This window comes from Hibiscus syriacus, unplaced genomic scaffold, assembly GCF_006381635.1.
Source record: "Hibiscus syriacus cultivar Baekdansim isolate YM2019G1 unplaced genomic scaffold, ASM638163v2 tig00109957_pilon, whole genome shotgun sequence".
Lineage (NCBI taxonomy): Eukaryota > Viridiplantae > Streptophyta > Magnoliopsida > Malvales > Malvaceae > Hibiscus > Hibiscus syriacus.
The window spans coordinates 1,995,058-2,007,500 of NW_024062539.1; the positions used below are offsets into that span (position 1 = coordinate 1,995,058).

General features: G+C 32.5%; 1 pseudogene; it reads left to right on the forward strand.

Moving 5' to 3' along the window:
- The first annotated feature begins 1,636 nt into the window (after positions 1–1,636).
- On the forward strand, positions 1,637–4,360 carry LOC120211027 (annotated as a pseudogene).
- The last annotated feature ends 8,083 nt before the right edge of the window (positions 4,361–12,443 follow it).

The following is a 12,443-nucleotide window of genomic DNA, read 5'->3' on the forward strand; positions in this document are numbered from 1 at the left end:
AACCGATGAACGAGGACGACGATTGGATGCAAATCCCGACGATCCAAGCGGTGAGAAGAAAGGAAAGATAGAAGGGAACAACATACTAAGGAATCAAGACAATCCAACAGTGGACGGTGGCAGATCAGAGAAAGGGAAGCCGAACAATCTTTGATTTAAACATGCAGCGGTAGGCAGCGGCTGTCTGCTACATTTGTAGAGAGAAGGCATACCTCCTCTCTCTAGGGGAAAAACAACAATGAAATGAAGGCAAAATGAGGAAAATGACCAAAGAAGGATATTTAAATCCTATCCAAAACAACGACGTTTTGCCAAGGACCTTCAGCGTGTTTTCCTGCTAGGGGTAAATAGCAATTTAAGCCCATGTTTCCTTACAATGTTTTATTTCAGACATTTAATGAAGTTTTATTTTTCTGATTTCGAGCACTTAGGTTTCAATTTTTATATTTTAGTCCTGTTTTTTTACATATTATGTATTATTTTGTTAATATTCAAAATTTACCCTCATATTTGTGCATCTTTTATTTTCGTCACTGATTTGGTATAAATGTTTAGGACTAATTATTGTTTTGCCCTCCATGTTTCTTGTTTATTTTATTTTAGTCTGTAAATGTTATTTATTGGTTATTTTTTTTGGTCCCTGTATTTATTTTAAATTGATTATTAGGGCTCTAATTTTTTATATTTATTTATTAGGTCCTTCTAGTTTCTGATAATACTAGTTCAGTCCTTTAAATGTATATTTTTGCTATTTTAAGTCCCCTAATATTCTGTTTTTCTCTTGCAGCTCATTCCTATAATCAATTTGACCCATAAAGTTTCGATTTATTTTAATTTGATCCTTTAAAAAATCATATTTTTATTGCTTTTATTTTTAATATGTTTTTATTTTTATTTTTTAAAACATTGTTTTACATGTATATAATTTTACACTCTTTTATTTTATTATTTTTAAGACCAAACATTTTCTTCATTTTTTCTTTTCACTTTTCTTAACATTTTTTTCTCAATTTATTTACTCATTTTTTCTCTCCCTCTCTATTCGATTTATCTAATATTTATTTTACCATCTAACATTTTTTTGACTTTTTCAGTAGTAATTTCAATCGATCAAAGGTAAGCAATTTGAATTGAATTTTTAAATTTCGATTGAAATTTTAATTTTTCGCAATTACGACAACCGACAAATTAAATAGTACCGAAAGGGTCATTCAAGAGTGATAATCCTTCCTTGACTGTAACCGACTCCCGAATTAAACATATTTCTGGTAAAACGCATATCAGATAAGATGGTGTCTGAACAACCTTAATATTATTTTTAAATGATCGGTGGCGACTCCAACGTTTTTATTCAAGTCGAAGCCCAATTCCAGAACCACCGAAAGACGGTTGCGACAGTAGTTATTTATTAACTTGTTCTCTCTCTGTTTAGTCTCATGATTTGGTATTATCTTACTGGATTTCGTCTTCAACAGTGTTTTTCAATCCAATGATACAAATTATATTTCTTCCTTTCACATGAATTAAAATCGTCCTAAAACATTACAGTGCTGAAATTCTCACCAGCTGACAAGTACTCAAAGACACTCGACACAAATACATATATTAAAAATCTTCATTACCAGTTTTAGTTATAATGGTGTTGTTGAATGGTAATTTCAACAATAATTAAATAAAAATTATTTAAAATAAAATAAAAAACTATTATTTATTTTTGAAATACCAATCTCAGAATCCGCAGGTGATCAGTTCTCTTAATCTCTGGAATTATTTATTTTATCACATGTACATGAATAGTGTCTTGACTACATGGCGTTGCTTTATTGAATCCTCCAACTATTAAAAGCTACGAAATGGTCTCTTCACTATAGGACATTGCTTCATTCAGTCCCTTACCTATTCAGAGTTACAAAATGGTCATCCGACTATTCATATGATCTATCTGTTACATAATTGACAACAACTTGAGTTGGACATTAACCTACTGACCACGATATGATAAAATGAGATCCCAAAATCTCAAATGAAAATCATATGTCACTCAACAGGTTCATGTCCAACTCGGACTGCTATCAATTTTTTCGCAAAATGATGAGTTTGGAACATATGAATATTCGAGTGACCATTTTGTAACTTTGAATAGTTGAAGAACTCAACAAAGTAACACCCTATACTTGAGAGAGGGTGTTGTGCACTTTACCCTAAAATTTATTATTAAAATTATTAACGTCGTATTTAATTTAGTTTATACGAAGTTTTAAATATTCTAACATAACTCATTCCTACAATCATAATTAAGTTAAAACACCAAATTTAATTTTTACTTGCAATAAATTAATCGACTTCTTTATTATTTCCTTCGTGAAATTGTTTTCAGCTGAAGAACTGGGAATCAAAGAAACAGTGCCAGCGTATCTGGATCCAACACTGACTCCCCAAGATCTCAAAACAGGAGTAACCTTTGCTTCCGGCGATGCCGGTTATGATCCTTTGACTTCCAAACTTGTGGTACATATTTCTTTCTTTAAATCTAAATTACTTTTTTTTCCCTTGCGCTTACCAAATGGTGTTTCAACCTTTATCGGAAAATACCAGTCCTTTATACCGTTATCGGAGCATTTAGAACACTTCAGAGAATATTTTTGAAGCTGAAAAGGAGTGTCGGGGAAGAAGAAACGAACTTCATTTTGGGCAAGAGTTTGTTTCTGATTGTAGAAGGCACCGATGACATTGCCAACACATATTTCCTTCTCTGAGTCCGGAAGTTCCAATACGATATTCCTTCTTATACTGATTTAATGGCTAACTCCGCACACCACTTTCTTAAGGTGATATCTATTCTCAACTCTTCGTGAAACCCAATGCAACCCATTCATTGAGGGAGACCGGTGTGCTCCATTCAAAATTTTAGGGTAAATTACATGTTTAGTACCTAAACTATCAATTTTGATCCGTTTTAGTACCTAAACTTTCAATTTTTTCAAAATCATACCTAACATGCTTTCATTTCATTTCATTTTAGTTTTCATTTCATTTTAGTACACTGTCATTAAAAACTTAACGTGTTTAGTACCTAAACTATCACCTTTGATTTGTTTAGTATATAAATTTTCAATCTTTTCAAAACTTAATGTTAAATTTTGAATGTGGATACAAAAATGAAAGAAAAACTAAAGTTTTTCTAAAATGAAACAGAAACTAAACTTTAGGTATGGTTTCGAAAGAATAGAAAGTTTAACTACTAAAATGGACTAAAATTGATAGTTTAGATACTAAATGCATAATTTATCCAAAATTTTAAACTCTCATGTATTTTTTAGTATGTTATTTGTATTTTTTATTGATTATTTGTTTATGTACTCCTAAAATTTTACGATAAATTATGCATTTAATAACCCAACTATCGCATTGATTTTGTTTTGATCACCCAACTATTTTTCTCAAAATCATCAATAACATTACATTTTGATTTCATTTTAGTCACTGGTCGTTAAAAAATTAACATAATTGTTGATGTGGCATTTTTAATGTTGACGTGAAATTATATTATGGTGACACATTAACATCATTGTTAATTTTCTAATAGCAGGTGATAAAATGAAACCAAAACGTAATGTTAGTCATGATTTTCAAAAAAATAGTTGAGTAGCCAAAACATAATCAAAGTGATAGTTGGATGACTAAATATACAGTGTACCCAAAATTTTATTAGTTTATTCCCTAAAAATTTATAAGTTTACCTTTATCATAAAATTATGTATCAGATCCTTGCATGATGATTACAAACTTGGATTGTTGTTTTGATTTTGATGAATATTTGAATAAAAGGAATTGCATGGTTTTGGAGCTCGAAGGATTGGGGTGTTTAGTGCACCACCAATTGGGTGTTAGCCATCACAGAGAAGTTTAGTAGCAGGGCTTGTAATGGCATGTGCTGAAGATGACAACTTTGCAGCTAAATTATTCAACGAAAAGCTACATGACGTGGTGGATTCCCTTCAAGCAAACCTGGACGGCAAATTTGTTTATATCGATGCCTACAATCCACTGCTTGATATACTCCAAAACCCTACCAAATATGGTATTGTTTTCTTCGATCAACACAAGTAGAACGATTTTATCTCAAATGTTTCTAGTTTTTTAGTGTAAAAACCTTAGGAAATTCCAGGTTTTGAAGTTGCAAACAGAGGTTGCAGTTGGACAGGGAACCTAGAGGTGGCAGTTTTGTGCAATCAAATGATTGGATCGAAGTGTGGGAATGCCTCCGAATGTGTTTTGGGATAGTTATCATCCAACTGAGAACGCATACAGAGCCTTGGTAGGCCCACTGGTGAAGAAATATGTGAGCAAGTTCCTCTAGATCTCATATATTTTCGAAACCACGCAATTTGGAAGCTTCCTATTTCTTCAATCCTCTGAAATGATTATATGTATCGACTACAACTTTATTGAAGTCTAATAAATTATGTGGTTTTTATTTTGCACATTGGAAATAATTTATTTTATCTTTTACAATGTTCTAGATTGTGTGCTTTTATCCCTTTTAACTTTCGTTTCCATTATTCATTCGGAGCACAACTTTAAACTTTAGACGGGGTAATTCATTTGCTTAACAATTGCACTGGAATTGTCCATAATTAATGTCAATCTTGTATTAAAAATTTTAATATATTTTTTAAGCATTGCATAACATATTATAGTAATTTATGTTATGGTTTAATTATGCTCTTGTACCTATACTCCTTGGACTTTTTGAAATTAATCCTTTTTTTTGTATAATCATTGGTATCTAACTTATTAATCGCCTAATCTTGATTGGATACGATAGAGATATAATGACTCGAATTTTGAGACAATGTTCCAGTGCTGATACGAGAAATGGATTGATAAATTAGTAAATGTGATTAGATTCGTTAAACAATATTTGAACCCAATCGAATGAAGATTAAATCCAATTGATCATAAAAAGGGATTTTTATCAATCCATATGCTATTTAAGTTAATAAATATTTCAAAAAAGCACCTAAATATTTTGTAATTGTTATATAAGACTTAAAAGGGCCCAATATTCTTAAAGTGATCATAGTATAGCCTAAACTAAATAAGATTAAATCAGTTATAAGATTTTGAACTGACTTCAATCTTGGTTGTTCCTTTCTATGTGGTTTCATTTCACACACTTAAGTTATTGTGATAAGGTTTTTCAATTAAGAATGTTGGTTCTGCTCGAGAAATAACTTAGATACACTTAAGTTGTTATGCGACTCACGACCATTTATGACACTCAGAAATAACTTAAGACTCTGAGATTATTTGATTACCGATCATTTTTGACGTAGGGACTATCCATATATCTCATATTATTTAAGCACATGGGAAATTTCATTTGATTCATTATTCATTTTCTTGGTATTCGCAAATTTTATACGTACTCTAAAGAAGTAATTTTAGAATTGAGAATATGACACTTGTCACAAGCTATGATTGTATGAGTTTTGTTGAGATAAAACAAGCCATTGAAACAATACTTTGTACATAATTAATTACTTGATAAATTTTGATGAAAAAGTTAAATAAGATGCTTATTCCATCTATGTGCTCAAGTTTATTTTGCACTCTTAAGTTTATAAAATGTATGAAATATAGTAAAATAAATGTGTAGTGTTCAAGTTAGTAGACTTTTTTTTCTTGCTTTAGAGAAACATCATCAATGGGGAATCTCTAACTTCATCTATTTAGAGTATAATACTTGACTTTTAAGTGGGTATATGTATTCATTAAACCTTACTAATATTTAGTCTATAACTCAATTATTATTCTTCTGAATTACTTTGGTTTACACTGTATCACATTTGGAGCTTCGATTTTGTATAAATATTTTTACTCCATTACATTTTGATTTACTTAGTATAGATGTTTTGGGAAAGTATTAAGCATATTTGATAAAAATTTAAAATTCTAAATTTGATGGTATTTTTGTGGAACAATATGGCATCTTAAACTCACCATATTTTGTGGGTCCAATTTAAGGTGTTATATTTAATGATATTATGGCCTATATTTAGCCATATGATCAATTGATCAGTCTTAGTAAGTGACAATGAATACATACCCATAGTGTATAAAAATATACTTTGTTTTTATGGTAGATTCACTACGCCAAACAATTTTGTCTCTAATGTAGAGGCTTGAGATAAGAGTCATATTTCACATGCGAATGACATTGAGGATAAGTTTGTCTTAGACAGTGAAAACTTTGGCTTTTTTAAGGACACTATAGTGGTTGAGATGGATTTCTTTAGAAACCTCAGTTTCGTGTTACGCAAGTGTAGATACCCGTTTTTGTCCGGGTCTTCTTTTTTTTAATTTTAATAATAATAATAATAATAATAATAATATATTATTATTATTATTATTATTATTATTATTATTATTATTATTATTATTATTATTATTATTATTATTTATTATTACAAACTTTTGCAGGCCTAAAACGAAGCCCACCAATCACACTAAAATCATATTACAGTTGAGGCCCAACAAGCTGCCAACCCAACTAGAACCCAAACCTGAGGCCCAGCATACCAGCCCAATAACCTGACAGTCCCAAATAATTACAAGCTGTTGATCCAGGCCCGATCCAACCTGACCCGGAGGGGACCCGACCCAACCAAATAACGCCGTCAACTCCTCAGTTCCCAGCCGTTGCTCAAGCCGGACTCCCCTCACCGCGTGAGCCATCGTCGAGCCACCGAGACGCCGTCGTTTTTAAACCTGCACCAAACAGTGACCGAAAGCCCTCAAACAGTAAAATATAGACATAAAATAAGGAAAAAATTCGAATGAATTCCTCAAATCTTATCCTATGTCCTAGGTATCATTTACCCTATCTTAGCCTTCAAATCTATCACAAGTCACTACCAAATTAGAGGGAAGATAAAAACGAGGTATTCAGAGGAAAGAGGAGGCATTCGGGTTTTCAAATAAAAACAGGTGGTTTTCAGAGGAAAGGTTGAATCATTCGGGGTTTGAAAAAATACACAGAGGGTTAGAGTAAAAAAATAGAGAGAGGAAAACCCTCAAGAATCGATAAAAAGAAAACAAAATTTAAAAAAGAAAAAGAGAGGGGAATCGAAAGGTTACCTATTGAGAAGTCATCACCAAGATCATCACCGAACCTAGGTCACCGAAGTTCAAAGGTAACCTAAGTTCAAAGGTAACCTCTGGATTTTTTTTAGATCTAGAGTTGGGAGGTTGAGATTTAGGTGATTTAGGGGTGGGTTTTAGTTTGAGGGTAAGAAGTAGGATCGTTTGGGACCGGTTTGCTCTCCGATCGATGCCAATCCACGATAGTCGGAGTGGGTGTTGTGGCAGAGGCTGGGGAGAGTTCGAAGGAACTCTCTCCCTTGTGTTTTATGTGAGAAGAGGTTGAGAAGGTTGAAATGAGGGATTAGGGTTTTAGAACCCTAAACATGGTATATAACCACTTCCGAACGACGTCGTTTCGAGGGGATGGTGATGCGTGTTTTTGGGGAAAAGGGATATTATCAGTTTCAATCCCTCGTCTACTAATAGTTTCCCCGTGTTTTAAAATTTTAAGGGATAATATCAATATTATTCCTAGTTATTTTGTAATCTTACACGAATGTGTTTCAATGTAAAGGGATAATTTCATATTTAATCCTTGTATCTTTTGTAATCTCACATGTGTCATTTTAATTATTAAGGGATAATTACTATTGAGGTCCCTCATCGTTTGTAAATGTTTATTTTAACCATTAATGTAACTTTGTACTATTTTGTTTCAAACCTTTACTTTTCCAACGTTTACATTTAAGTTACTAGTATATTTATTATGCAATGTTTGTTAACTTTCGAATTTGGCGATCACATTTATAAATGCTTTATTTTAGTCACTGTTTAACATTTTGGTTTAATTATTGTTTAGCCCTTTATCTTTCTATTTATTTCATTTCAGTCCTTTAAATTATCTATGGGTTATTTTTATTTTTAGTACATGTTTTATTTAATATTTATGTTTTTGGCTCTGTTTATTTTATAATTACTGTTTAGCTCTTTAAGATTTTGTTTTTATGATTTTAGTCCTTTAAATTTATGTATTTTCTATTGTTGTCCTTTAACTTTCTATTTTTATTATTTTACTCATTTAAGTTTCTGTTTTTGTTGTTTTAGTCCTATAAATTTTTGTTATTACTATTTAGTCCTTTATTTTATTAAGCATGTCTAATTTCATTTGTATTTTAATTTATTATGTTTGTAAATGTGTATGTTATTCCAAATTTGTAACTTTGTTTTATTGATCGCTATCATTTCATGTATGTATGTAAATGGAAATTTAATTGTGATGAAAATCTATGAAGACTTCTCCCAACTAAAGGGAAGATGTCTTTCCGAGGATTTTCCACACAAATATTATATTCGATATTTTTATTCGTTCCACGTTTATTTATTCTGATTATTTTTCTCTTTTATTTTGTTTTATTTTTCACTTTTATTTTGTTTTATTTTATGATATTTTATTTTTACAAAAATTGCGAAATAATGTTTTTGTGAGGGGAATCTTTGGGAAAGTCTCCTAACTACAAAGGAAGTGCTTTTCCCGAAGATTGTTCACACAAAAAGACATTTGCAATCAGAAAATTAACATTTTTTGAATAAATTCGAATTATTAGTAGGATCGTAATTTAAATATATTTTCGAGTTTGTAATTCCCAATATTTAAACAACATATAATCGTTTTGGTACCAAAATTTGGGCGTTCTGGGGGTGTAAACCCTTCCCCACACATAACCGACTTTCGAACCCTTAAAAATGAATCTTTGGTAAAACACGTACCGTCTTTTTTTTTGTTTAAGGTTTCCAACCTACCAAACTTAATGGTTGGTGGCGACTCCAAAATTAAATTATTTTCAAAATCTTATTTCATCACTTTTCCCGAAACTAAATATTTTAAGTCTATCGGGTCCGTCGCGGAAATGTTATTGTAACTTGGCAACTCCACTGGGGACCTCGAGAGTCAGGCCATAAACGGTTATACATTGTTTTTATTTTTGGGAATTACAAATTTAAATTGTATTTAATTGATGATCCCTTTATTTATTTTAAAATTCAACATATCATACATTATTTTATTTTTAACCAATTGACTTTTGATCTTATTGGTCTTCAGAATTGAACATGTTTTTAGCTTGTAAATTTTTTGTCTTTTATCGTATTTTTAACAGTTTGTGAGTTTCTCCTCACATACAAAACATACATTTACATATCATAAGCTCACTTACGAGCTTTGTCATTTTTAAGTTGAGGTGAAGGCTTAGCCTACGTGAGATAATTTGTTTCTCCGTATGGGTTTTAGCTAGTAACCTTTGGGGTTCATATACCTTATGTCTACGTGAGATAAATTATTCTCCACACTGACATAAGAGAATGTATCCTCTCGAATTGAACTCGATCTGCATGAGCCTGTAATGGGTAAGGATTGAGGGTTTGGCAGCCTAAGGAGGCACCAACATGGACAATTTGAGTACCATTTTTCTTAAAACCCAATACAGCGTATAGTGATCCCTAGTAATCCACCCCGATAAAAAATTCATGTCGAACCTCTGCCCATCAGTAGGTACCCAAATTAAGTATACACAAAGGAGAAACGACTCTAAATCTCTTCAATTTACCTATATTATTTTATTTTCCTGATATTTTCTTGATATTCGAGTTCTTTTATACTAACACATTTTCTATGTTTGATTGTTTATATAATATCTGCTTGATATTTTTTTACTGACACATTTTCTATGTTTGTTTTTTATTATTGTCCGGCATTGAATGATCGTCATAAATAAAAGAAAGTTGTTGATTAACCAAGTATTCATCATAGTAGAACAGTGAAAATTAAAATAGAAAAAAGTTTTTATAACAAGAAAGAACACAATTCGACGGTCCAGGATTGGCAGTTTACCTGGGGATTACGTATCACAAGCCGCATCCGTCTATGGATCTCTCTTGTAAAGATGAAAATTCTTTTGGATGAATGGAACTCTTTCTCAGAATGATTACTTTTGGAAATCTATATCTTTTGCATTTGCATTCTGCATTGCATTTATTTAAACATTTTCACATTTTTGTATTTGCATTTGCATATTCACATTCTGCATGGTATTCATTGAAGCATTGTTTACATGAATTAATCATGGAATCATGGGTTTATCTCGTGAAGAATATGAGGAAGTGCTTCTAACTGTGCAACTTCATTCACACAGTATTGAGAATGGAAGCCAAATTTGAGAAGCTGAAGAAGAAACTGGAATAGAGTGTGCAAAAGATGCAAGCAGAACGGGAAGCTAAAATGGAGCATGCGCAAAAGGCCACCATGGATCGTATCTTGCAAAACCAAAAAAACATGGTTGATCAAATTCACCGATATGCATTTCGCCTGACAAGCTTCCAAGCCACCAAGTAGGCTTTTCTTCCACTAAAACTCAAGCCACTGTGTTATATACCAGGGGTAAATTTATTGGTCACAACATGCCAAATTATGATAAGATGAGAAGAGCCAACAATGAGATCCCGAAGAAGTTGAAAAAGTGGTGTAGATAGACATTTCAGGGAATGAGATGACAGATCTCTCACAACGAAATGGATGCAACAGAACTAGTCTTAGTTCCCAACTTGGTGCTTCCACCTAAATTTAAGATGTCTGACTTTGAGAAGTACAATGGAACCAGTTGTCCTAGTGCTCATCTCACAATGTTCATTCGAATGATGAATGGGTACACCAGCAATGATCATATGTTAATCCACTACTTCCAAGATAGTTTGATTGGAGTCGCTTCTAGGTGGTTTAACCAATTGAGTCGTACCTAAATTCTCTCTTGGAAGGATTTGGCTAGTGTCTTTCTGTGCCAATACAAACACATAACTGATATTTCCCCCGATCAAACAACACTTTAAAATATGGAGATGAGGAATGATGAGAGCTTTCGACAGTACGCACAATGATAGAGGGATGTCGCATCTCAAGTGCATCTATCGATAACTGAAATAGAGTTCATCGCTCTATTTATCGATACGTTGAAATCTCCATATATCAACTACATGGTTGGAGCTACCACAAAGAGTTTCTTTGACATTGTCATGTATGGAGAAATGATCGAAAAAGCAGTCAAGAATGGCCAGATAGGAGACAATGGCCATACCGACAATGAGGAAATAGCTGAGATTAACATTGAGGGATCTTATCTAGATAGTCTGGGGACCAAGCCTCATAAGGCGTTCTGTGAAAATACTCGCATCAATCCAATCCCAATGACATATGAGGAATTGCTCCTAACGCTAGTTGAGAAGAACCTTGTGACTCCAGTTCAATCCAAACCAAGAGAGGCCTCAAATCCTGAAGGCCATGATAAATGCCATATGCAACTATCACATCGGGAGCTCGGGGCATACCACTGAGAATTGTAGGACATTGAAGTGCAAGGTCCAAGATCTGATTGATTCTGGGACATTGACAGTCAATATGTGATAGGGCATTCTGATCGGGAGTCGGCTAGGGCATTTATCAAGAGATTTTGTTGCATTATCATGCATGACATCTTGTTTGAATTTGTTTTTCTATCTATGTTTAAATGTTTTTAAATCACTTGACTTTTGAACATTTTCAATAAAATGCTTCATTCTTAGGAAATGAATAATGAACAAAATTTAATCTTGAAATTCTTTGAATATCATCTTAATTAAAAGCTATTTAATAATTGAGGTTGTAAAGCTTTTACAAATAACAAGATTGAATCCATTCAAAACAAGGACCCCTTGATCCTAATCTAAAAATGTACTAGAATACATACCCTTCTCTTGCAGGGACCTAGCTAATTTTCTCTTCTCATAAGATTCCATCGAAAGTTTTGGCATTCAGGTAAGTGTTGGGAGCAGACAAAATGGGGCAACTAGTACATGAGATTGCAAAACTAATTGGTTACTACTTCTATTAATGATTTTCAATGATGATCATGATCTTCCCAGATGGAATGGTCAAGTATATGAATCTAGTTTTGGTCAGTTGCTTGGAAATTGAACTCTAACGTTGATATTTTCTGACCATCAACAAACATTGGGACTATAATAGGTTTTCCTCAGCGAGCTTAAGAAATGGAATCCATATACCCAGAAATATATAAATATATATATGTATGTATACAATAAAGCTGAGTTATTCCGCTAAATCAATTGGTTATAGAGGAAACTCGAAAGCCCTGGCTTTATGAATAGATTATATTCAAACCAGACATTGATCGGGTACTTGGTAATTCAGTGTTTGCTCCACTGTGGTTGTCAAGTTAAAGACTTTGTGACGACATGAATCCTTCAGCTAGCCGAACAAAGGCATTTATAAGATATATGTATAATAAAACTGAATTCAGCTAGCCAAA